The following is a 25298-nucleotide window of genomic DNA, read 5'->3' on the forward strand; positions in this document are numbered from 1 at the left end:
CTTCTCAGAGGAGGACATACAACCAATCAACAAGTACATGAAAAATGCTCACCATCTCTAGCAGTCAGAGAAATGCAAATCAAAACCACCCTAAGATACCATCTCACTCCAGTAAGATTGGCAGCCATTATGAAGTCAAACAACAACAAGTGATGGCGAGGATGTGGGGAAAAGGGTACACTTGTACATTGCTAGTGGGACTGCAAATTGGTGTGGCCAATTTGGAAAGCAGTATGGAGATTTCTTGGAAAGCTGGGAATGGAACCACCATTTGACCCAGCTATTGCCCTTCTTGGAGTATTCCCTGAAGACCTAAAAAGAGCATGCTACAGGGACACTGCTACATTGATGTTCATAGCAGCACAATTCACAATAGCAAGACTGTGGAACCAACCTAGATGCCCTTCAATAGACGAATGGATAAAAAAAATGTGGCATTTATACACAATGGAGTATTACTCTGCATTAAAAAATGACAAAATCATGGAATTTGCAGGGAAATGGATGCATTAGAGCAGATTATGCTAAGTGAAGCTAGCCAATCCCTAAAAAACAAATGCCAAATGTTTTCTTTGATATAAGGAGAGTAACTAAGAACAGAGTAGGGAGGAAGAGCATGAGAAGAAGATTAACATTAAACAGGGATGAGAGGTGGGAGGGAAAGGGAGAGAGAAGGGAAATTGCATGGAAATGGAATGAGACCCTCATGGTTATACAAAATTACATACAAGAGGAAGTGAGGGGAAAGGGAAAAAAAAACAAGGGGGAGAAATGAATTACAGTAGATGGGGTAGAGAGAGAAGAGGGGAGGGGGGATAGTAGAGGATAGGAAAGGCAGCAGAGTACAACAGACACTAGTATGGCAATATGTAAATCAGTGGATGTGTAACCGATGTGATTCTGCAATCTGTATACGGGGTAAAAATGGGAGTTCATAACCCACTTGAATCAAAGTGTGAAATATGATATATCAAGAACTATGTAATGTTTTGAACAACCAACAATAAAAATTAAAAAAAAATCCAAAATTAAAAAAAAAATGCTACTTTAAAAAAATCAGTGTTTTTAGTGTTGAGGAATGGAAGGATTTTATTTTTTAAATTATGAAATACATGACTGGGATTGTAGGTCAGTGGTTGAGTGCTTGCCTTGTCTGAGTGAGGCTCTGGGTTCCATCCTCAGCACCATATTTTAAAAAAAATCAATAAATTATGAAATATAATAATTAAGGGCATCTTCTGAAAGAAAATCCCATAATCCTATTGCAGCATTCCGCCCCCCCCCCCACATTTGAGCTGGAAGCTTATTTATACAATTAATGATTTATTTTTGTTCCTGAGTTTGGTAAAACTGTTTTTTTTAAACAGAATAATAGTTGTGGTTATTTGAAAGCTGAGGTGAAAATATTCATAACAAGAAATCCTGTAGGAAATAATGGAGTTCTCTTCAGGAATGGGGGAGATGGAGGAGGAATGAGGGTGCTCATCCCCTACCAAGAGGCCTTGGGGGAATGAAGGGAAAGATGCAGAAGAAGGAAGGTTGGGGAGGGATATTCTGGAAGGATCTGGGTGCGCATCCTCACAAATATTAGTGGGAGGCTGGATAAAGGGATAAAATCTGCTAAAGAACCAAAATACTGTTCTTTCTTTTTATACCCCCACCTACTCATCCTACACAGAACTCTCCCGTGCACATGGAAGCTTTTTATAGCCCAAGAACTTTGAAAGTCAAACCTTCCCTGCCCATCAGATGCAGTGAAAATCCAGTAGCTTTCTTCGGCCAACTCTTACATCGTGATCTTGAAGAAAATGTTTAGCAGTTTGTATTTTAGTTATACCATAGGGAAGGGTGGAAATATTTAGCTTCTTTGTCTTGAGCCTACCCAGAGATGGATGGCTGCAAGCTTCCGTATTTGACACAAGCTGGCTTATGAGCTGTTCTTCTCCTCTCCCCTTTGCAGTTTTAGTATAGGGGCAAAAAAACAGGTTAGAAAAAGTAGGTCAAGAGAGTTAACTGAAGAAAAGTAAAGTAGCACATTTATGTCTCCTTCCATTTTACAGAAAGCAGCGCTGTTTTAGGGGCAGTTTCAGAGGGATTAAAAATAACTGTTTGTTTAAAGTAGTCCACTCCCCCACATACATAAATTGTACAAATGGCACAAGCAAACAGCATTTAAAATACACTAGCTTATTATAAAATTTCCCAGGATGATTTAAAACAATGATCCAGGTTTCCAGCACTTATTGAGGTCAAAAAGGAATGTTAATGTCACAGGAGAAAAGTAGCTGGATAAATGCTTCAGTGGGCTGCTCTTAAACTTTTCTGACTGGTATAAGAGGTTTTCCACAATGTGGCTGGGAGAACACTCCTCATAATATAATAATATAATTTAGAGTGAGTTAATTTGGAATCCAACATGTATTTTTCCCCCCAAAACAATATTTTAATTCAGTGATAGAAATGCAGCTCTGGACTTGGAATCAGATTTAGATTCTTCTAAGTCAGTGTTTTTCAATCTCATCATTGTTGGCATTTTGGATCAAATAATGATTTGCTGTAGTGTGATGTCCTCTGCATTTATTGTAAGATGTTTAACAGCACCCCTGGCCTCCAGATACCAGATGACAGTATCAGCTACCCCAGTCATGATAATCGAAAATGTCCCTTGGGGGTCAGTATTATTATTCCTGGTTGGGAACCACTGTGTGAGCACTAATCTAACATCCTGGTCATGTTACCCAGCACCTCTCAGCCTATTGGATACTACTTATCTTAAAAGAGATAACTGATGGTTTTGAATGTGCTTTGTTGCCTATCTGCACGTGTCTGTATTTATACCTGTTCATACATGTGTATATAGTTAATATAGACATAAACGGATCCCCTCTATTGAGCCATTTTTTTTGAGGGGGGTACCAGGAATTGAACTCAGGGGCACTTGCCCACTGAGCCACATTCCCAGCCCTATTTTGTATGTTATTTAGATAAAGGGTCTCACTAAGTTTCTTAGTGCCTTGCTTTTGCTGAAGCTGGCTTTGAACTCGTGATTCTGCTGTCTCAGCCTCACCAGCTGCTGGGATTCAGGTGTGTGCCACCAAGCTATTCTTTTATTCTAATATTCCACTAAAAATTCCAGATGCCATTTCAATATTCCATTTATTTCTGGAATAAAACCTGTGATGATATATTGTTCTTCAAAATCTTTTCCATATTAGATTTTCTGATATTATATTTTAGATTTTTTTCTACCTGGGCTCTTATACCTGAGCTTGCCTGTAACACTGTTTCTCAAAAATATGGTCCATGTGCCAGCACTGGGTACTGGCAGAATGTGAGCTACCCTTAGGTATGTGCAGATAAACATTGAGAAAATTATATTAGGCATGCAATTAGCTTAATTACTTTGACAAGCGATTCTGGTTTTCCATTCATGGTAGTGATATCAATTTATTTTTTAGAATAGACAACTTATATAGACATTGAATAATAATTAGATATACTGTATATAGGTGGTATCTGGAAATGTCAAAAATCCTGAAAGTGGTTCCCAAATGACAGAGGCTTAGGGACCACTGGTCTATAAAATAAGGGTAGGGGGAGTGTGCATGTGGAAAGTGGGGGATATGTATGCACACTTGTGCACATGTGACAGGGAAAGGGATGGGGCTGGGAAGGAGGACCTTATGGCAATCTTTTTATGGTTTGTTTTGCAGATTCTGTGTGCCTCATAAATGTTCAGAAGCTTTCCATATAGGGGTTATTTGTTCTTCAAAGGGTTGATGGAATTCATCTGTAAAGCCATCTGGATCCCTGCCCCCCCCCCCTTTTTTAGATTTTCTGTTTTAAAAATAACTTTTCTATTTTACCTCAGAGTTATTGGTCTATGCAGTATTTTCACCTCTTTTTGACTTGGAATGCTTCTTTTAAAACACACATTAGATCATATCATATCCTCTTGTGTCCCTCCTCACTGAACTTGAACATTTCCTTTCCCCTTGACACACCTCTCTCCATTCTTCTCTGAACACTGTGTTGGAAGAAGCACCCCATTTTCTTTGTCTCCCCCCTTAACCATCTCCACTTTTCTTCATAGCACATATCACCAGATGATAATTATATATACATATATTTATATTTCTACCACATTACTCTATTACCAAAGGAAACCTCCACAATGGGAGGGACTTTATCTGTTTTATTGGCTGTGAATACCCCAGTGCTTGGCTTGTAGAAGGTCCTCAATACACATTTGTTGAATGAATCAATGCATATATATTCCCAGAAATTCATCCATTTGGGTCAACGTTTCAAATATCTTGGTACAAACCTGTACTATTCTCTTAATATTAAGTTAACAATTAAGACTCCTTACTTTAAATGTTGCTTATATTTGTGTTTATCCTCTTCCAAAAAAGTAGACTAGCTTGTGATTTGCCTTATTTATTGGTTTTCAAAGTATCATCTTTTGATTTATTAATCAAGTCTAGTTTCTTTGTTTTTTTCTTTCAATGCTGGTTTTGTCTTTATTAATTTTCTCTGCTGTCTTGGTTTTTAAGAATTCTTTTTAATGTTCTTATTAAACAATACATATATCAATGAGTATGCTTATCGATAAACATTTTATTATTGTTATTTTGGGTTGGTTTTTAAAAGCTGATCCTTCCAGAGTAGAGGCGTCTGTGACTGTTTTGACAATGGAAGTCCCGGGATGGGTGGCTTTGCAGTGGAGGTCGCATGAAGATCAGAGCAAAGCCTTTGGTGGGAAAAGGACTTAATTTTTAAAAATATAATTTAATATGTTTGAAATTTTTGTGTTTGTGTTTTTGTCCCTCTGAGATGGGCTGACCTGGCTCTGTGCAGGGTCTTAATGGATACCAGAACCTTCCACCTTTTTTGTTTCTTCCACCTGATTCTTCTGGACTGTGAACTCTGCTGTTACAGGTGGACACTACTTCCTGCAACTTGAGAGCACTGGGCCTCTCTCTGGCCTTCCCATTGCTGCCCTTGGCAGTTTAGGTGGAGAAACATGAGGGTGGGGGTAGGAGTGGGGATCATCTAGTGGCATCAGGATATTGTGCTTCTTCCTCTCTCTCCTGGCTCCTCTTTTCCACTTTACTTTCAATACTTGACTGATATTGAAAATTTGATTCTGTAACAAATGTTCTGAACACACTTCTGCTCTTAGAGTTGGGCAAGAGGCCCTTCTGACTTCTGGTTTCTTTTGTCTTATTTCTCTTAAGGCAAGAAAGAAAGGCATGTATCCATCTGGAACCTGCATCCTCTTTTCTAGAACACCTTCCAAGTATTCTGGGTACATAATTTCCCTGATGAACTTGCTGAGGCCACTTCGTGGGGTTTCTATTGAGGACAGACTGGGAAGTCACTAGGCCCCAGGGGTGTCCAAGGAGTATCTTTTTGCAGAATGCATCAGTGGATCTCAATGAGCTGGCTTCAGGGTCCACAAATATTGCAGAGGTGAGGCCCCTCGTGCTGCTGTATGGGGATGCAATGAGAAGGGTACCTGGAACCTCTGCCACCCTTGTGTTTTGGCTAGAATTCTCAGTTCTAACCTGGCCTTTCAAGCTATTATGTAGCTCAAGATAGAAAAATAGAGTGCATTCATTAGCTTCATTTATAATCCATATTTAGACATGATTGTAAACCTCCATTTGTACTCTGGCCCTGAACTTTGCAAGTGCTAGGTAGGGGTGGGCCTGCTGAGAACCCTGTCCCATTCCCATGCTTTCCTGACTGTTGGCATTGGGATAAGCCAGGCTAAGTCAAGAGCATGCCCTTCCCCCAGTACAGAAGCCCATGGGGCAGGGACTCGTTCTGCTTTTGCTCACCATTGTTCCTTAGAACAATGCCAGGCATAAATTGCTGAAGGAAAGAAGGAAAAGTCATGGGATCTGAGCAGTTGTAGAAGGGAGGGAATTATCCAGAAGCAGAGGGAAGAAAAGGGAAGTACCTTTTCTTACTGACACCATTGGGCTGTGATTACGTGCAATAGGCTGAAGAGTCAGTGTTCCAAGGTGCTGTCCAGTGTTCATTTCCTTCTTGGATCACATCAAGTTTGAATTTTTTTTTTGTGTGTGTGTGTATTTATTTAGGGACCCTTAGGGGAATCTTACAGTGTATTCTGGTCTGACTTTGTATTGGTAGCATATTTTCTTTTTGAGGGAAGGGAATTCCATGATAATTTTCTAATTTGAATTTTCACTACAAATATCCGTTATAGGATGATATGTAGTTTATTTAGTTTGGAGGAAGCAAATAAACAAATCGAACAAGGAAACAAACCGAACTCCAGACTACCAATGTTGGTTAAGGGAAGGCAATTAAATAAGAAATACATTGTAGAACAAACAAACCTATTGTGATTGTTATTGATTACTGAATATTTTAAAGCAAAATGAGTATATTATATTTTCTGACAATCTTTTTTCATATATATAACCAGCACAATTTTGAAAGCATTTTGAAAATAAAACTGTGAGCTAGAGTCAAGGAAAGTCAAGATTTTCAAAGAACTCTTAATGTGACTTGAATGTTAAGTTTGCAATCTAAAGCCTTTCCTTTGGGGGGAATGTACTAGAGGATAATGTGAAGTGGGATTCATCTTGTGTCTTGGTTCCTTTTTTGGGAATGTACAGTGACTTGAGGTTTATAAAATTGTTCTAAAATGCTTTTGTTTCTGGCTTTGGAAAAAAAATCATCCAACAAAGTCTATCAAATGCTCGAGAGAAGTATAAATGTTCTTATTTCCAAATCAGAACATATTAGTTTCCTTTTACATTTAATTAGAAGTAAACCCAAATCATTTTGAAAGGAAAGCGTGGAAACCAGAGATGGGCTAGCGAGAAATGAAAGATGGAGACTAGGCAGAGATGCCTGCGAGAGTTTATTTGTCAGAGCTGACAAATAAAGGCCATCTCTCCATAGATGGAGAGAGGCAAAACAGACTGGGGGTTCCGGACTTTTATGGGGCAGGCTCAGGGATTAGAGCCAGGTGGGTCCTAATATGGTTAAGGGTTGGGTTGGTTATGAGGGTGTGGTGAGCCTTTCTCAGAAAAGGCCTTGGGAGGGAAAGTGAGTTTTTTTTTGTAAAATGGCTTGGTTGTCACTTAGGATGGCTGTCTAGATGCTAAGCAAGGACCTTACAATTTAATGTCTGGATAGATTGTAGTATCTGTGGGTTTAGATTTTTGAGAGTCTTCTACATTTTAAAACAGCATCTTAAAAAAATAGAAAGCAGAAGAAACTCTGTGCTTCCAAAATACAAAACATGAAAAACTTGGGCTTGTGATACAAATTTGAGAATTGGTAAGCCGTTCCTATGACAACATGTCTTTTTTTTGAAGTTAGTTTCCATAATTGTAGCATCACCTCCAGTTGTTTCTTTAAATCTATGCAAGGAGAGTTGCCCCTTTGAAAGAAAACAGACCTTGAAAATATTAGTTACCTTTTATAATATGATTTTAAAAATTATTAGGATATTTAGGGTTTTCATAAAAAAAAACCAGACTTTAAATGTGTTTCTGCTATTACTACTAGATTACTGTTGATTACATGAAAATCCTGTGTTATTACACTTTTAATTTCTGAAAATAATCACCTCCTGAACAAGAGTGAAGTAGATAGTGTCATTATACTGTTATTTATACTCATTTTATCTTTCTTCTTTATCCTACTCTATCTTTTATGTTTCAACCAAAAAAATCTTTGATTTTGGAAATGATTTAACTCAGCCAATTAGGGCAGGAAAACAAGGATGTTCTCCCTGTTGGAACCTTGTCTGCCATCTGTGGGCCTTGTGTCCCTCCAATGAAGCCTGCTTTGACCTTCGTTTCTGCTGTGTTGAGTCCTCGGTAGGTTTTTGACTTTGTTTACAGAGATTGGAGCAGAGGACTAAAAGGAGAAGTAGCAGAGGAATGTGGATAAGGCTTGGCCAATTACATTATAGCAGTCTGTAAATTGTTTTTGGAATTTTTCTGTTCTGTGAAACCCGAAAATCTTCCATTCAATCTTATAGTGTGATTTAACATGCAATTAATATGTTAACATTTGGTTCTCCCTGCAGCAATGGGAATTGTTTCTGTGCTCACATCCTTTAATGGTGAAAGCCTTTATGTACCAATGACTCTAAGTATGACCAATCTACTGTTGGTGCCTGTGTTGCCTTGAAGTCATGGGACTGGGAACTGAGCTCTGGATTTTCCCTGAAAGTTGATATGCAAAGTGTTGGATCTTAGTTTAAGAAACAACAACAACAACAATTTGGGGAAGCTTCTGGCATTGTCTAGAGCCCCTTTTCCATGTACTCAATCATTTGATTCTCAGGAGTTGGAGTCAGTGGTATGTAGTATGATTCATTCAGAAATATTAGTGATGAACAACGGGTTTACATCATCTTCCATCTTTTTTCCCTCAAAGAGGGACATTTTGGAGGTGCTTGAGACTAAAACAAAGTATGTTGTAGAACTTTAAGTAAAATGGAATCCAAGACTCATTCCATCTGTTTTTCTATAAAAGAGTAGAAATGTAACACCCATGGGAGCTTCCTTATAACAAAGTCAGGTCTATCTGAAAGGTCATGAAAACAATGAAGTCAAAAGTTAGCCTTTGAAAAGATTAGCAAAATTAATGATAAAATGTGTCTGAAACTGTCTGTAGATTCTAAGAATAAACCTAGCATCATTTTCTAAGTTAAACCCTCATCTAAATAGCTGATTTCCTCTTATATTTTCAGGTCTTTGCAAGGTCTCCTTGATTTAAAACTGTTAGATGAAAAAGACATTATTTACATTTATAGCATAAATTATTTACATTATCGGGATATGTTTAAATTAGCAAACTAGCATTGATTTAAAAAATTAAGGATGCTGAATGCAGCAAAGTTCCAGTAAAACTAATGCACTTATATCCTACAGTCAGAATGAATTTAAACTTTTCTTTTTTTGAAAGCAGTTTGTCAGTACATTATGAGAATATTAAATAATATATGACCTTTTAATTTTCATTTCTGGATCCTATTCTAAGAAATAATAAGAAATCCATAAAAACTTTTTTTTTTTTATGGTGCTGGGAATTGAACCCAGGGCCTTGTGCATACAAGGCAAGTACTCTACTAACTGAACTATATCCCCAGCCCCAAACTTTTATCCATAAAAATGTTCACTATAATATTCATAAAAATGAAAAAAAAATAAATAAAAGAGGATCTTTGCGCTATTCCCAATGAATAGGACTGGCTAGACCAATGATGATGTAGTCTTGCAATGAGGTAGTTATGTAGCTTTTTAAAATGACAATGCTGAAATTTCTAATTAAATAAAAAAAATTAGAATGGGAAAAACAAAAACAAATTCTAAGATTTATACAACTTTCAAATATTAGTAGTGACAGTAGCTTTTGAAGTTCCAGGATACTTTCATTTCCTTGGTAGGCTGGTGCTTTGTCATCGCCTAACAGAGGTCTTGTAATTCATTTAATTAAGCCAGTGTTTATTTATTTCCTATCTACTGTGACAAGTGTTGAGCTGGGCTTGAGATACAAAGCCTTAGAACTACAGTATTTGAATGCAACCTTGATATTTACTCCTAAATGTTGACTAGCAAGCTAAAGGATTCTAGTCAAATGTCACAGCTTAGATTCCTTTCATAGGTGAGAGGCTTTGTTTGCTTTAGGAATCAAGGTGGTACAAACCAAAGTTCAGCAGAAAAGAGGCTGGGAAGTAAAAATTATCTTAGGAAATCTGAAGTGGACTATTTGATCCTACTAATTTCAGCATACATATTCTGGGGGAAACTATAAATCCTAGAATTGGGATTTGGAAGTAAAACTTGATACTCTTTTTGATGTTGTATCCTCATTTCTCCCTCTTTGGACTCCTGTAAACAAAGTCTGGTTTGCATCAGTCTGTGCTCTCAAGTGGTTAATATTCTGTCCTCCTGACTTGTTGAGAGTTTCTTAAGACAGGTATCAGGACCAACTCATCTTCTGTTATTCTCCCCCAAGCCTTCCTACTGTCTGGTAAATACTAGGTACTCAATAAATGTTAGGAAAAATGAATTAATGTTATATTTATAGTTAAAGGTTATGACAAATAATTGATGGATGAGGAAAACCTGGTTAGTATTTGAGAAATGTACAACAATCATGTCCTCCACAGTGCTGTCATTCTTTTGGGGGAACTTTCAGGAAGAATGTTTACTTCTTTTTCACAGGCCAGCAAGGTTAATAGTATTCCATACCTACTATCTCACAAGGACTTAACAATTTGAGACATTATGAAGCAACATAAGCTCCTAGGAAGAAAAGTGTTATGCATATCTGAATTGGAAATTTGGTTATTTTTAACTCTAGTGGGAGTTCAATGGCAAATGAAGAGTGAAAAAGGGCTTGGGATTTGGATGAAAACATGCTGTAAAAAGAATATGAGCTATATGTGTGATAATTATAAAAATGTTTGAGATTAGTCATCCTGATGAAATATAAACATATAAGAATTACTATGTATGTAAGTGTGCATAATTAATGTAGGTATTATATATACAAAGATACATACATATAGTTGTCTCTTGGTACCTATGGGGGTTACTAGGACTCTCTTGGATACCCGACTGCAGATGCTCAAGTCCCTTATATTAAATGGGGTAGTATTTACATATGACTGATGTCCATCTCCCATATATTTTTAGTCATATCTAGATTACATATAATAAATACTGCAATGTAAATACTAGATAGTTAGCTATACTGTATAACTTAGGGTATAATGGGAAGAAAAGGAAATCTGTACATGATTGATACAGATGCAGTGATTTAAAAAAATTTCAATCTGTAGTTTTGTTGAGTGTATGGATTTGGAATCTGTAGATAAGAGGGCCAATTGTGTATTTGGAAAAAATTGATTAAGGTTTCAGTACCAGTGTACTACAGTTGTGATGAAAGGAAGATGTACCAAAAACATCAGTATAGGTAGGTATAGTAGTATGTGCCTGTAATCCCAGCTATGCAGGAGGCTGAGGCAGGAGAATCATGAGTTTGAGCTGACTGGCCACATAGTGAGATCCCATCTCAAAAAAGGCATTAATATGTATTCTCTGAGTCTTACCTTTTAAATACTGTATTAGTCTCTGGGGCTAGGGTGGCCCAAGGGCTTTCTATTTTCTAAGTGATGCAGCATGTGTGCACACACACAATACACAAATTTTTAAAAATTGTAAGCATGTGCTATAGGAATCTCAGCCAGTTTTTTTTTTTTTTAAAGCGGGTCTAGAATTAGTATTTTCAGTTGCTATATGTAGTTATTGAAAACTCTTGTGCTGCCAAACATGAGGTGGGAAGGAGATCATTTTATTATTGGAATTTCTTATTTTATAAGTAAAAAGCCTGATAAAGCATATGCGTCTTCCTTTCTTACACTAAAACCTTCAGAAGCATCTCTTGTCTATAGAATAAAGTTCAAAATCTGTTTTTGTTTTTGTTTCTTGTAGCAGGGATTTAACCCAGAGGTGCTTTACCACAGAGCCATATCCCAGCCGTTTTTTATTTTTTAGACAGAGTCTCACTAAGTTGCTTAGGGATTCACTAAGTTGCTGAGGCTGTCCTCAAACTTGCAATCCTCTTGCTGTAGCCTTCTAAATTGCTGGGATTACAGGTGCATCAGTACGTTCCATGTTTTTTTTCTTCTTCTTCACTTTTACAGTCTGTTTTCCTTTCTGCCCTACTACTCAGCATCATGAATTGTATATAGCTAAACTGTTTTCCTTTTTCCTGCCTCTTTATTTCTGCAGTGTGCCATGTGCTAAGCATCTTTCTAATATTGTTTCATAAAATCCTAATGTCAACTGGGAGTTGTTTTTCTCAATTGGGTTCATTATTTGTCTAGTGAGCGTTGTCTAGTGACCTGTCCTTTCTCGCCACCTAGAATGCATTTTTGACTCAGTCTCTGTATTTGTAAATCCCGGCTGTCACCATCTATCTGAACTGGTGATCTATGCTGGGTTCACAAAATCTGTCTATTCAATAACCTAAGAAAACGGTGAAGAAAGTACACAAAGACATAGAAGTAACTTTTCAAAATTCAGGGATGGCTCTGTGACCTTAGGGGTCCATGGAAAGAGAGAGAGCCACTGGAATTCTTTGTTCTTATATAGGGGACACACAAGGGGAGGTTCCATGGAACATTCCATCCCCAAAGGGCAAAGGGGTAGGATTACAAAGTGTAACTCAGCCCCACAGGGTGGTGCCTACTCCTGGAGCCATGCCTCATTATCCAAGCAGGGGTAAAAGTCCAATGTATTGCGGGATGCAATAATTGTTCAGTACCCCTTTACTCAGGACTTAAAGGTGTGTACATACCTCCTGTCCAGAGTGGCTCCCAACACCCAGCCATTCTAGAGGCCCAGTTCATATGGGAGTTCTTCCCTAAGTCTTTTTTTTTTAAATTTATTTATTTATTTGAGTTTGTTGTACATGACAGCAGAATGCATTTCAATTCATAGCACAGATATAGAGCACAGTTTTTCATGTCTCTGGTTGTTCACAAAGTAGAGTTACACTATTCGTGTTTTCATACATGTACTACCCTAAGTCTTTTCTATAGGTGTTCTCTCTCTCTCCCTCTCTCTAACAATTCATCACTGTTTTTATCTCTTTAGAAGCATCCATCACAATTCACAGTATATTATAGTATTTTTATGTTACATGTCTCACCTTTACCCCTGGTTCACAAGCTGAGAATAAAGACTGAGCTGTATGGTATTCTACAGATTTTTATTGGTCATTGGGATGTACCTAGTACCATGTTTTGCCTTTTCATGCAGTCATTTTATTTCACACTCCCAGCATTGCTGGGTGGAAGAAATCATCTGTATTTTACAGAGGGGCAGGATGGGTAAGTGATTTGGGGGATCATAGAGCAGGTGCACAGCCAGGATTTGTAATGAGAATCTTCACTCTGAGTCCGGAGCTCTTTCCACCGTGTACAGATGCCTCATCAAATCCTCAGCAGAGTGAGTAGCCTTGCAGCTGGGAAGCTCGCAAGCACGCTCTGTCAAATGAATAAATATGAATCATCTTAATAGTCACTAAGAATTCAGAGTTCTGCATACAGAAAATGCCCTGGGAAATTTCAGTAGTCTTAAACATTTGGATTTCACATATTCAGTTGTGTATCTTGACTCCTGAGCTTCCAAAAGTATCATGAACTCAAGTGGACACTCCTCAGTTGGCCTACCCTTCCCTTCTACGCTCTGTTGTTGTAAATGGCAGTGTTATCTACCCCATGGACCCCCTAAATCTGGGAATCTTTCCAAATTTGTCCTTCTGTAACTGCTCTCTCCTCTTCCCCTATCTAATTGAATACTGGGTTCTGGAAATTCTGCTTCATATCAATATCCCTTAGATCTGTTCCCACTCTCTTGCTAATTGAGTTGCTGCAGTTGTCTTCAAGTTTTCTTTTCTCAGTCTCATCCTCCACATTGCCCCTGGAATGCTCTTCCTAACAGGAAAATTTGATCATATCACTACACAGGTAGAAATTCCTTTTCGGGTCCCTTGACCCCCATTGCCAGCTCATCAGCTTTATGATTCGGATTCTCTCTGTCCCTCTTGGCAACACAGAACCGTTTTCCTGAGCAAGTCCTGCTGGCAGACTTGCATGCCTTTATGCTTGAGATTTTTTTTTTTCTTGAAATGCTTCTTCTTACCTGATGAATCCCTTTCAGACTGAACTTAAAAGCCATGATTTTGAGACACTGCTGAATCCCTGGAGCGGGTTGGTCATGCCCGCTGTTTCTAGCTCAGTTCAGACTAACAGTTAAGTGGTAGTAGGTGGACTTACATGACTGTTTCCTAGGAGCAACTTGTCTTTGTGGTCAGTATTGGGCACTGAAGAGTCAATGAATGCTTGTATTGGTAGTTAATTCCTAACAGATTTTTTCTTCCTTCCCTGAACTTTAAGAAATAACATTGACTATTGTTTAAATTTCACTGCAGTCTCACTCATCTCTTGACCCAAATTTATCTTTTGAAAAGTATTCAAAGAACCTGGGAATATTCCTTCTTCTGTCTCTAACTTACATAAAGGTCAATTAGGTCTCTGACAGACAAGAGAAACAGTATTTTTAAAAATAATTAAATAAAATTTTAAAAGCTGTTCATTTTTTCATTTCTTTCTTTCTTTCTTTTTTTTTTTTTTTTGGTACTGAGGATTTAACCCAGGGGTACTTAACCACTGAGGCACGTCCCCAGCTCATTATTTTATTTTAAGAAAGAGTTTTGTTGAGTTACTTAGGGCCTTGCTAACTTTCTGAGGCTGTCTTTGAACTTGTAATCCTCCTGCCTCAGCCTCCAGAGTTGCTAGGATTGTAGGTGTGGGCCACTGTGCCTGGCCATTTGATTACTTTTTTGGTGACTTGGTATACTTACTGTTTTTGAACTTTTAAGTTTACTATGAAGGTACAGCATACTATCTTAAAAAAATAGACATTTTGAAAAAGAAATGGTCAGTACCCAATACTCTGACATTCCTATTTTATTATTTGAAAAATAATTGGATTGAGAATTTAGATACCCAGAGATTCATTAGTTAAAAAAAAAAGGTTGGCGGTGGTGGTGGGGGGGGCTGCAATTGTGGCTCAGTGGTAGAGTGCTCACCTAGCATGTGTGAGGCACTGAGTTTGATCCTCAGCAGCACATAAAAATGAAGATATTGTGTACCTACAACCAAAAAATTAAAAAAAAAGGATTTCCTTTAATGTTTACTCAGTGGTAAAGATATCTGAATTTCTAAATTTCTGTTTATTATATGTCATCTAATTCTGATCTTATTGGAAACATTCAGGCAGATTCATTTGAAGTAACTTCACTGTGCTCATTTAATCATTCATCCTTATTTTTTCCCCTTGTAACTTTACAGAAGGGTTTTTTTCTTTTTTTTTTTGAGTCAAGATATTATTTTAGTTACATTGTTGCTCTTCAGCTTCACAAACTTGAGAAGTCTTTGTTGTTTTTGTCAATAAAATTAATCTGCTGGATTTTTTAAATAAAACTTTTGTTGAAGTCACAATTTCTCTACTAACTTCAAAGGCATGTAACGCAAGATCAAAGATGACAAGAGCAGTAACAGGAGTGACAACTCTTACTTGCTGCTACTGATATTCATCTCTTTTGAGTAGACTTTTCTCCCCCCAATTTTTCTTTTAAATTCAAGATAGAGAACACTTTGATAATAAAAAATGACATTAATCTTGAATCTTTTGGCATCTCTTCCATTGAATCAGAATTGCTTTCTCATAGCTTATATTAGAAAGATGTCCAATATACTAAAGCAAACCAGAAAAACAAAATGTCCTGGGAAGTTGCAGCAGTCTTAAACTTTTGGATTTCATACATCCACTTGTATATCTGACATCTCAAGCTTCCAAAAGCATCTTAGTTCTCTTGCATTAGTACCTGAGATAAAAAATACATTTTATCTGCGTTCCTTCCCCTACTTCTTTTGTTCCCAGTCCTTTGGCCTCTAAGGATGAATTAGTAGAGTTTAATACTAATTTCATTTTGATAATCTAGTCTGACATTTTGTGGACTATGTAATTTTTTTCCTTTTTAGTTTTTCATAAGTTGCTTGCAGGCTTGGGCATTCCGATGGCACCGGACATTCCCCAGTGGTTTGTGGAGTAACTTTCACTTGACATTTTTAGTAAGGGGCAGAGATCATAACTGCATTTAGTGGTCCTGCATCACGGGAAGCTATGGTCTGGGAAGGTGGTCCATCCTATGTCTTGCCTGTTTGGTAACAAAGGGACACTCAACCTTGCTGATCATGGTAGACCCTTTGTATCCTGAACATTCTGTGATGATCTGCAAGTTTTGTACTAAGTTTTGTACTTTGTATCCTGAACATTCTGTGATGATCTGCAAGTTTTGTACTGTTACATACTTTGAAACATAAATGTTTGCTTCATTCTCTTTACTTTGAAACATTTTTGACAATGCTAAATAGTTTTTCTTGAGAGATTATATATTTTTATTTTAAGCATTAATTGTATACTACTTTCAAATAAGGTTTTATTTTAGGCTTGAAATATTAAAATTTCACTTAGACTTGAAGCTATATCCCACCTATTTCAGAAAAAAATCTTCACAAAGATCTCTCTTAGTTCTGTTAATATCATATTGACTTCTTGGGAGAGGCTAATCTGGAATCATCATGTATTTATTTCTTATAATTATTACCTTTGCTTTAAAAGTCAATCATTTAATTTTTTGTTTGTTTCATTTGGTTTTAGTTGTAGGCTTTTCAGAGCTTAAATAAAATATTTTCCAAAGAGGGTCCACCCTGAAAGGCAAATGGAGTGTGCCAGGTCATGGACACCTCTGTCATTTTTTGATTTGGGCATCTCCATTAGTGTAGGGCTGCTAACGTTCTCTTGCTTTGCCATGGTTGGAGTGGAGAGTGGTGTGGACAAAAGAGCTCCTGTGTGGAAATCACACATCTTTGGCTTTGAAATTTGTGTTTGCCCTGGTTGTGTAAACCTGTTGGAGTCCCTTGGCCACCTGCTCCTCAATTACCACATTCCCCTTGGCTCCCTGGATCCTCTCTCTTTGTAGTATTCTCTGCTGATGTTTCTTAGATACAATAATGGAGTATCATCCAGGAACAGAAGAAAGCAGGAGCTAATGCACACCAGTTTACCTTTTCCTGTGCCAGGTCCCCATGTCTCTTGGGTACATGTCTTCATTAACAGGACCCAGTCCCCAAAGCTGGGGACCAAATGGATGAGCCATCCTAGACTTAAAATAGCAATGGCAAAGGAGTATGTGAGAGGTATGTTTGGGACAGGCTTTGAGGTTGGCCCCCTAACATTCTGGAATATTTTATTAATTGTTTAGAGGAAAGGATTGAATTTGGGGTATGTTAACCTTGTGGGACCTTCATTACAGCATGGATCCCTGATGTGGGTACTTTTGATCTTTCTTCTGGTCACTCATTAGTCTCTGTTGAATTTAACTGTGTTCTTCCAACACACTCCTGAATTATAACAGTGTCTTTGAGAATAAAATAGCTTTGAGGACCATAAAAGAAAAGTAGTACTTTGTTCCAGAAAATGATAGCTTTGTTATGATAGGGTGATTATATCTCCCTCTTTCAGTTCTTGGAAAAACTTCTCACAGCTTCTAGCATAGCCTAAAAACAAAGCACCATTTAAAGAAGTATGTTCAGTATTCCTATCTAAAGCCCTACCTATTTTCAGCCTCGTGCTGTCCTCTGGGTAATGAAGCAAACCAATGCCAGGGACTCATCACTTCTGTGAATTCCATGTTTCTTGAGATCATCTCCCTGTATTAGTATACCAAAAAACTTTTTAAAATTAGAATAAAATATAACTAACTCTTAAATTCCTAAACCTCTTAAGTTTATTTTACTTAATATACAAGTTTGGATACAATGTAGTCTGTAATATTTTACCCTTTAGTTTTTAACCTAATTCTGTATGTATGCACTTTCATGCATTGAATTTTTAAGCTTCTGTTTATTGAATGATTACTTTTTGTTGGCACTGAGTTTTTGTATTATACCCGATTATCATCTTATTTGATTTAATTTCTATAGTAGTCTATAAAAGTTAGATACCATTTTGACCTTAAAAGTCTTGGTTATTGTATAAAAATAAGAAAATTCTGAAAAAAAAGAAAAAGAAAATAAAAGCTTTTGGAATACAATCATTTAGAGACAATATTTCAGAGCATTAATTTTCTCATTTCCCCAGGGTTTTACAGATACAGGTAGGTTCAATGTGGACAGCAAATGAATGCGGGAGGGGAATATTCTTTGTGGCAAAATTACGATCTTTTTGTGTATGTCATTTTGAAATGTACCTTTTATTGTTTGAAAATGTGTGGTGGAATAAACATTCTTCTCATGCCATTAAATAATCTTCTACAACATTATTTTAATAACTTCTCCTGCTTATTTTAAAGAGAATAAGCCTCAGTCATTCAGTTAGTCAATTCAGAAAGATAAGGAAGAAATAGCGTGTCACTATTTTGTGTCTACGCTTTGAAATTTTTTCCTTCTATTCTTGATCGGCTTTAAAAGAGCTCTTTACATGGAGGTGGAGATATTTAAAAGGATTATAAGCTGACATGCTTTAACTTCGTAGTTTTTAGTATAAGTGAGGAAGTATTTTGTTGTTTTGAATATTTGAAAGATTTAATCCTGTTTCTTATATAATGTGCTCTAGAGGAATGGGATTATAAGAGACTCCATGGAGAAGCTGATTTATATGCTCGTAGGTCTGTTGCTCAATGTGATAATAACTCTGTTGAATACTTCCCAATCTCAGAATATGCACATGTAGTTCCTCCTTTTGAAAAGGAAAAAACACTAAATGGGATTTCAGAAACATCAGTCTTTGAAGCTATCTCAATTGTTAATTTGTAGTTCTAAGACTATGACTTAGTATAATTCAAAAATAAAATTTGTTCATGTCTCCTAGACAGTTAATTGAAGGATATAAAATGTCCCAGAAGACCTGAGGACTCTTGTTAGGGGTGGTGCACTCAGGGCAGATGTCACTGATACTGTGCTTTTGGGAATACACCCTGGTAAATGCATTGATCTGGTAGACTGTTATTTTTCATATGGAAATTTTATCTCATAGCAATATCAAAATGTTTGAGCTGCATTTAGGATCAGTGCTACGTTTTTGAGATGATTTAATTCATCAAGTCTTTGGCCTCCATGTGTGTCAAAGCAAATTCTCTGACAGCATTGCTTGGTGTGGGATTATACAGTTTTCTGGAGACCCTTCTTCTGGGATGATGTCCCAGTGGGCCAGCTTTCTTCTCTGGAGAGAGGTATGGTTTCACATCAGGGTTAAGGTCTTGATATCAGTGCATTGGAACATTTGTAAGAAAGGTCTGGATAGGGATAAATTTTTCCAGAAATAAACAGGGGGGCCTTTCTTGATGCTGACCTAGTATTATCACCCAAAGATAGATGACTTAATTACCCATCTGATGTGGCACCACTTCAGCAATAATAGCAATTTATTTATCCTTATTTGAGGATTTAATGCCAGCCTTGCTTTCCTAATGTTAGTGAGTAGAGGTAAAGCTGCTTAAATTTCTTTGTATTTATATTTGGAATCACACAGATGAGAGGTGGACACCACAGATTTCTATTCTTGTGTAATAGGATGATGGGTCCTAGTCTTTGTTACCAGGTTAAAATATTCTATTCATTAAGTCTCTCTAAAAATAGAGCAGAGTTTGCAATAATAATCAAGGGTGCTTCATCTTGTGTGTCCTCTTCCCATTTCTGTCCCTTCCAAGGCCGCCACCCATCCTGGGGGCTCGAGATAATGCTCACTGTTGCCACTTGTTTTATTTTTCCTGCTAGGAACACTCATGTGTATAATGCTGGCAGATGCTTGAGCCTGAGGGTTTTCTAGAATCATGGTTTTTCTCTGAGGCTGCTGCAGGGGTTTCATCTGCAGCATATGACTGTGTGAAGCTTGGCCACCCGTACTGCACTGGGACCTCATGAGAAGCTCTCTCTAACTCCTTAGCACCACTGGCCAACATTAAAGTTAGGAAGTAAGCATACAGCTCAACGGGGAGGCTCTGGAAAGGCAGATGATGCCGTTAACTCTGCACACAACAATGTCAGCATCCCATGTGATGCTCCTGTTGGAACTTCCAAGGCCACTTCTCACTTCTTGAGCTGCTCTTTGTCCTTTTGTGAAGTGTCTCTCCTCTCTGTATCTCCCAACATCACCCCACTTTCTCTCTCTCAACAAAAGACCATAGGCACTGAGGTCTGGGCTGGTGTTTGCCCTCAAAAGAGATGAATTACCACTGGGATGGCAGAACTCCATGGGGTCACAATCTGCATGTAGAATATCACCAGGTCCTTTATAAAATCCATAAGAACTGCATGTTTGCCTTGCTCTTTCTGTGTGATATGGATGGGGAAATTTTAGTTTCTGTTGGTAAGAGATGGAAATAGTGTGGTGTGATAGAAGATAGCTCATTCTGAATTACTCAGGCATTTGTCCTTCCGTGTTTGAGAGTTTCTTCTTTTTACCCCTTTTACTAATTTTTGGACTTTTTCTTTCATTTTCCTAGTTATCTTTCTCCCTCACATTTTTGGTCACTTTTTTCTTCTTAAAATTCATTTTTAATTTTTTAATTAACTAGTTTTTTAAACCTTGATTTTTATGATGATGAGTCATCTCCTTACTTTCCTTTTATCGTCTCCCTGGACAGTTTCTGCCCATTGGCTTTCCCAGACACATCTTTCTTAGTCCCCTTGTTACGTGTTGATGTTTGCTATGGTCTTATGTATTGAAAATTTATCACCAGTGTGACAGTATGAAGAGGTGGGGCCCTTGGAGATGGAACACATAGGACTGGATTATTGTCATATAAAAGAGCTGGATGGGACTGACTTGGGCCCCTTTTCTCTTTTATTCTTTTGTCTTTTGCTGGGTGAAGACACAGCTACAGAGTGTCATGTTAGAAGCAGAGAGATGTAAGACCCTCACCAGACACCAATTTTGCCATCACTTTAATCTTGGACTTTGAGACTCCGTGACTGTGAGAAATGAATTTTTTTAAAAATTAACAATCCAGTCTTGATATTTTGTTATAAAAGAACAGATGGACTAAGATGGTGTTCTGCCCTCTTCTGTCCTTGACCTCATCCTTTTCTCCTCCTGGTTTCAACTCTGTGTTGTGCTCCCATTTCAGTTTTTCTTATACCACACCTCTCTTACACTCAACATGCCCCAGGTGAAGCTCATCATTTTCTCTCTTTCAATTGCTATGTCTCTTGTGATCTTGCTCTTTAAAAAATGGGGAGTTGTTCTGGACCTTCCTCCTCTCAGTGACTACACACTATCACTTGGCTTTTCCTCCTTAATAATGGATGATTGTCTTCTATCCCCAACCTCCATGCTGAATTGAGCCCCATTGCCCCACTTATAACTTAGAATCCTGCGATAGAACTTCTGATAGTTTTTGCTCTTGCCACCCACCCAAAGTACAGCCAGAGGACTGCTTATCACATTGAGTATATAACTTTCATACTTGAATCCCTCAATTGCTCCTATAGTTTTCAAGATGAAATTGGAGCTCTGGAACGTACATTTAAAGCCCTTTAGACTTGGTTTCTCTGTGTTTCATCAGTCTTCTAGGTTGCTGTTTTGCTACCCACTTTCCCTCATCCCACAAACAGGCTCTACATATGCACATGTACACACACAGGTGCACACACGTAGATGCAGAAATGCATACGCACATGTGAGCACACACACATATGCTCTCACTCCATTGCCAATGTACCCTGTACACTTTCCTAAATATACCATACTTTCTTATTTTCTTGTTTCTGATTGCTTTTCCTTTACGTTTCCACCTCGCTATCTTCCCTTAACACTCAGAATAGGCATTGTGAAAAAATTACCCAATATTCTGAGTTTGATTCTCTTTATTTTGTGCATCCGTACTTCCATCACTATGGCCACAGCCCCTTTATAACATCTGCCATTCTGCCTTGTAGTGATTTTCGTATTTGTTTGCTCCTTATCTCCACTGACTGTAAATTCATCAAGGGAATAGTCCTCTTCATTCATTCAACAAATATTTGAGTGCCTACTATGTTCCTGACCTTGATCCAGTTACTATAACATAATGGGTAGTGACTGGCAAATAGTCGAATATCAGTGAATGTTTGGCAAATTACAGTCTGGAAAAAGATTCTCATCCTCAGAAGTAAAATGATCTTGAAATATATATCAAACTCATAGCAGTGTTAATCTTTCGAACTCATAGCAGGGATTACTATTTTATTTATACTTTTCCTGTTTATCTTTCATGTGTGTAGTAATCATGTTACTTTCATAATTAGGCAAAAAAAAAAAAAAAAACCTTTAAAATGATAAAATGAATTGTAAGGGAAAATGGTCATCAATTATATATTTTTAAATGATAAAACAAGCAGATTACAAAACAATACATACAGAAAGAATTCAGTTTTGTTTTACAGATATTAAAAAAGAGGACCTTAGAAAGAAATTAACCCTTGCCTATATGGACAAATGATTATTGATAAAAGTGCCAAAGTCATCAATGGAGAAAAGAATAGTCTTCAAAAAAAATGGCAATAAGGCTGGATATCTAGTGTTTGAGAAAACTGGATATCCATATTCAAAAGAATAAAGTTGGGCCCATAAATACTGCATCATATGCAAAAATTTCAAAATGTGTTAAAGATTTAAATATGAGACCTGAAACATAAGACTCTTAGATGAAGACATAGAGAAAGCTTTGTGACATTGATTTCTTGGATATGACATCAAATGCATAGACAACACAAGCAAAAATAGACAGATGGGACTTAAAACTTTAAAATCTTTTTAATTTTTTTTTTTTTAACATCAAGCTTGAAACCTTCTATGCAGCAAGGGAAGCAATACAGTAAAAAGGCAGCCTATGGGGTCTGGGGTTGTGGCTCAGTGGTAGAGCACTCGCCTAGCATGTGCAAGGCCCTGGGTTCAATCCTCAGCACCACATAAGAAATAAATAAAATAAGGGTATAAAAATTTTTAAAAAGGCAGCCTATGGAATGGGAGAAATGGAATGGGAGAAAGTATTTACAAACCATGTATCTGATAAAGGTTTAATATCCAGACTATAAAACAAACTTGTAACTGAACAACAACATACAATTTGATTAAAAATGAACAAAGGGCATGAATGGACATTTGTCCAAAGAATATATATAAGTGGCCAAAAAGCATATGAAAGGATGCTCAATATTGCTAATCATCAGGGAAAAGCAAATCAAAACCACAGTGAGGTATCACCTTCTGCATATTAGGATGGCCACTATCAAAACAAAACCAAACAATTATAGCAACCCAGAAAACAGCAAATGCTGACGAGGATGTGAGAAATTGGAACACTTTTGCACTGTTGGTGAGAATGTAAAATGGTGCAGCTATGGAAAATGCTATGAGTATTCCTCAAAAAATTAAAAATAAATTACCAAATGATCCAACAATCCTACTTCAGGGTATATATATATCCAGTAGAATGGAAAACAGAATCTAAAAGGGGTATTTGCACATCCATGTTCACTGAAATATTAGTTTCAATAGCCAAGAGGTAGAAGCAACCTAAATGTCCACTGATTGACAAATGGATAAAGAAAATGTAGCATTTACACATAATAGAATAGTATGCAGCATTAAGAAGAAGTCAATCCTTTCACATTTTATAACAAATGAACCTTGTGAATATTATGCTAAGTTTAATAAGCGAGTCACAAAAAGATAAATATGCAATGATTCCTTTTCCATGAGGAATTTAATACAGTCAAACTCTTAGAAAATAGAATGGTGTTACCAGGGACTAGGGGATCAATGGGTATTTCAGTTTTATAAAATGAAAAAGTATTCGAGATCTGTCATATACAATATACTTAGGTTAATGCTCCTCTACAAAACACTTAGATTGGTAAAGATGGTAAATTTTATGTTATGTGTTTTTAAAATCATAATAAAAGAGGTTCTTAGGTAATGTTCTTCAAATTTAGAATAGTAATTGACTAGAGTTGTTCTAAGAAAGACCCATCAAGTCTAGGAACACCCCGTTCTCTAAGGATCCAAATACTTGGGATTCCTTTACTTCTCCTCCATGGACACACAGACCTGCACTAATACAAGGAGGAACCACAAGAGACCAAGGACTGATCACCCCTCATGAGGAGAAAAAGGATGTGGGGCTTTAGGCATGTAAATGTCCATATAAGAGAATCCAGTTCCAATACTCACTTTCCTGTGGAACTGGATGGACTGGGAGTCCTGAGCCAGACCCAAGTTGAAGGTCTGTTTTGTTGTATAGCCTTCTGGATACAGTGCTGCCTGCCTATCCAGAAGGCTGTAAGTAGTGGGCTGCAACTCCTGCCTTTCATTACAAAGAGCTTTGTCCTGGGGTTGCAAACTGACTGACAATTCCTGGTTTGGTTGCTGTTCATGGAATTCATACATCATTATACTCTTTGCACCATACTTTTGAGCCAAACAGGCATTCTCTGAATCCTGCTTACCAGGCTGGCTACCTGTTTATATCTTGCCAAAACGTGCCATCTGCTATCATTCATACTACATAAAGTTTAGGATTGCTGACATGAAGAAAATGTGGCCTGATTCATAGAGAATGTCTGTCTTCTTCCTCTTTTGTGGCCTGGTATATAGTGTAGACAGGACTCAGAGTTGACCTGAATGCAGCTGCACAAGAATGGCTCTGTGACTTCAGTGGTAGGTCAAGTTCTTGGTCCTTCTTGCCCCCTCCCCGTCAAAGATTACTAGAATTCATTTATAAATCTGTAGTTTGTCCTGGAGTTTAGGCCATTCCAAAATCTGACACCATATAGTACTTCTGTTATCATAAGTAATAGTCTTGATGGCTTGTGAGTGGTGTGGTGTACAATTGTGCTACTCTCTTCAGAATCCTCAGTAATTAGACAAGGACAGCTTTCCACAAACTGGACTGGTCTCTTCTTCCAGAATTTTCCTGTCTGCTTCTCTTATTTCCTGCTTTACACCTGTGATTCTCAGGCTGCACTGTGCACTAAACCACCTTAGAATCTTTAAAACACTACAGATACCCAGGTTCCATCCTGAACAGCCTATTTTAATGGGTCCGAAGTGAGCCCATCTTCTGTTCCTCCAGCTCCTGCCCTGGAATTCTTAGGTGCAGCCAGGATGAGAACCACTGCCTTTTGCACCTGCTGTGCTTCATGCCCACTAGAAGGAATTTCTTACTCTTCTTTGAACTCGAACACTGAACCTGCCATAGCCCCCAACAAATAGCAAATAGCTACCACTTCAAAATCTGCATATTAGTGACTAAAAGTGGCTGTTAGGGAAATGCAAGGGCCCAGATGCCATTACAAAATTTATAATGCAGTTGGCATTCTTGCTGGAATCATTGCAACATGTGCAGGTTTGTTACTGAGAGAGAACATGCTGAACAGTAAGATCCATAATCCTCAGTCTTTACCCATTTCAGCATCTGTGCTTTCGAAGACTTCATGAACTATTGGATGCAAACAAGTGGATTTATTAAATTTGGCGGGGGGTGGGGCACTGGAGATTGAACTCAGTGGCCACTGAGCTACATCCCCAGCCCTATTTTGTATTTATTTAGAGACAGGGTCTCACTGAGTTGCTTAGTGCCTCACTTTTGCTGAGACTGGCTTCGAACTTATGATCCTC

This window comes from Marmota flaviventris, chromosome 11, assembly GCF_047511675.1.
Source record: "Marmota flaviventris isolate mMarFla1 chromosome 11, mMarFla1.hap1, whole genome shotgun sequence".
Classification (NCBI taxonomy): domain Eukaryota; kingdom Metazoa; phylum Chordata; class Mammalia; order Rodentia; family Sciuridae; genus Marmota; species Marmota flaviventris.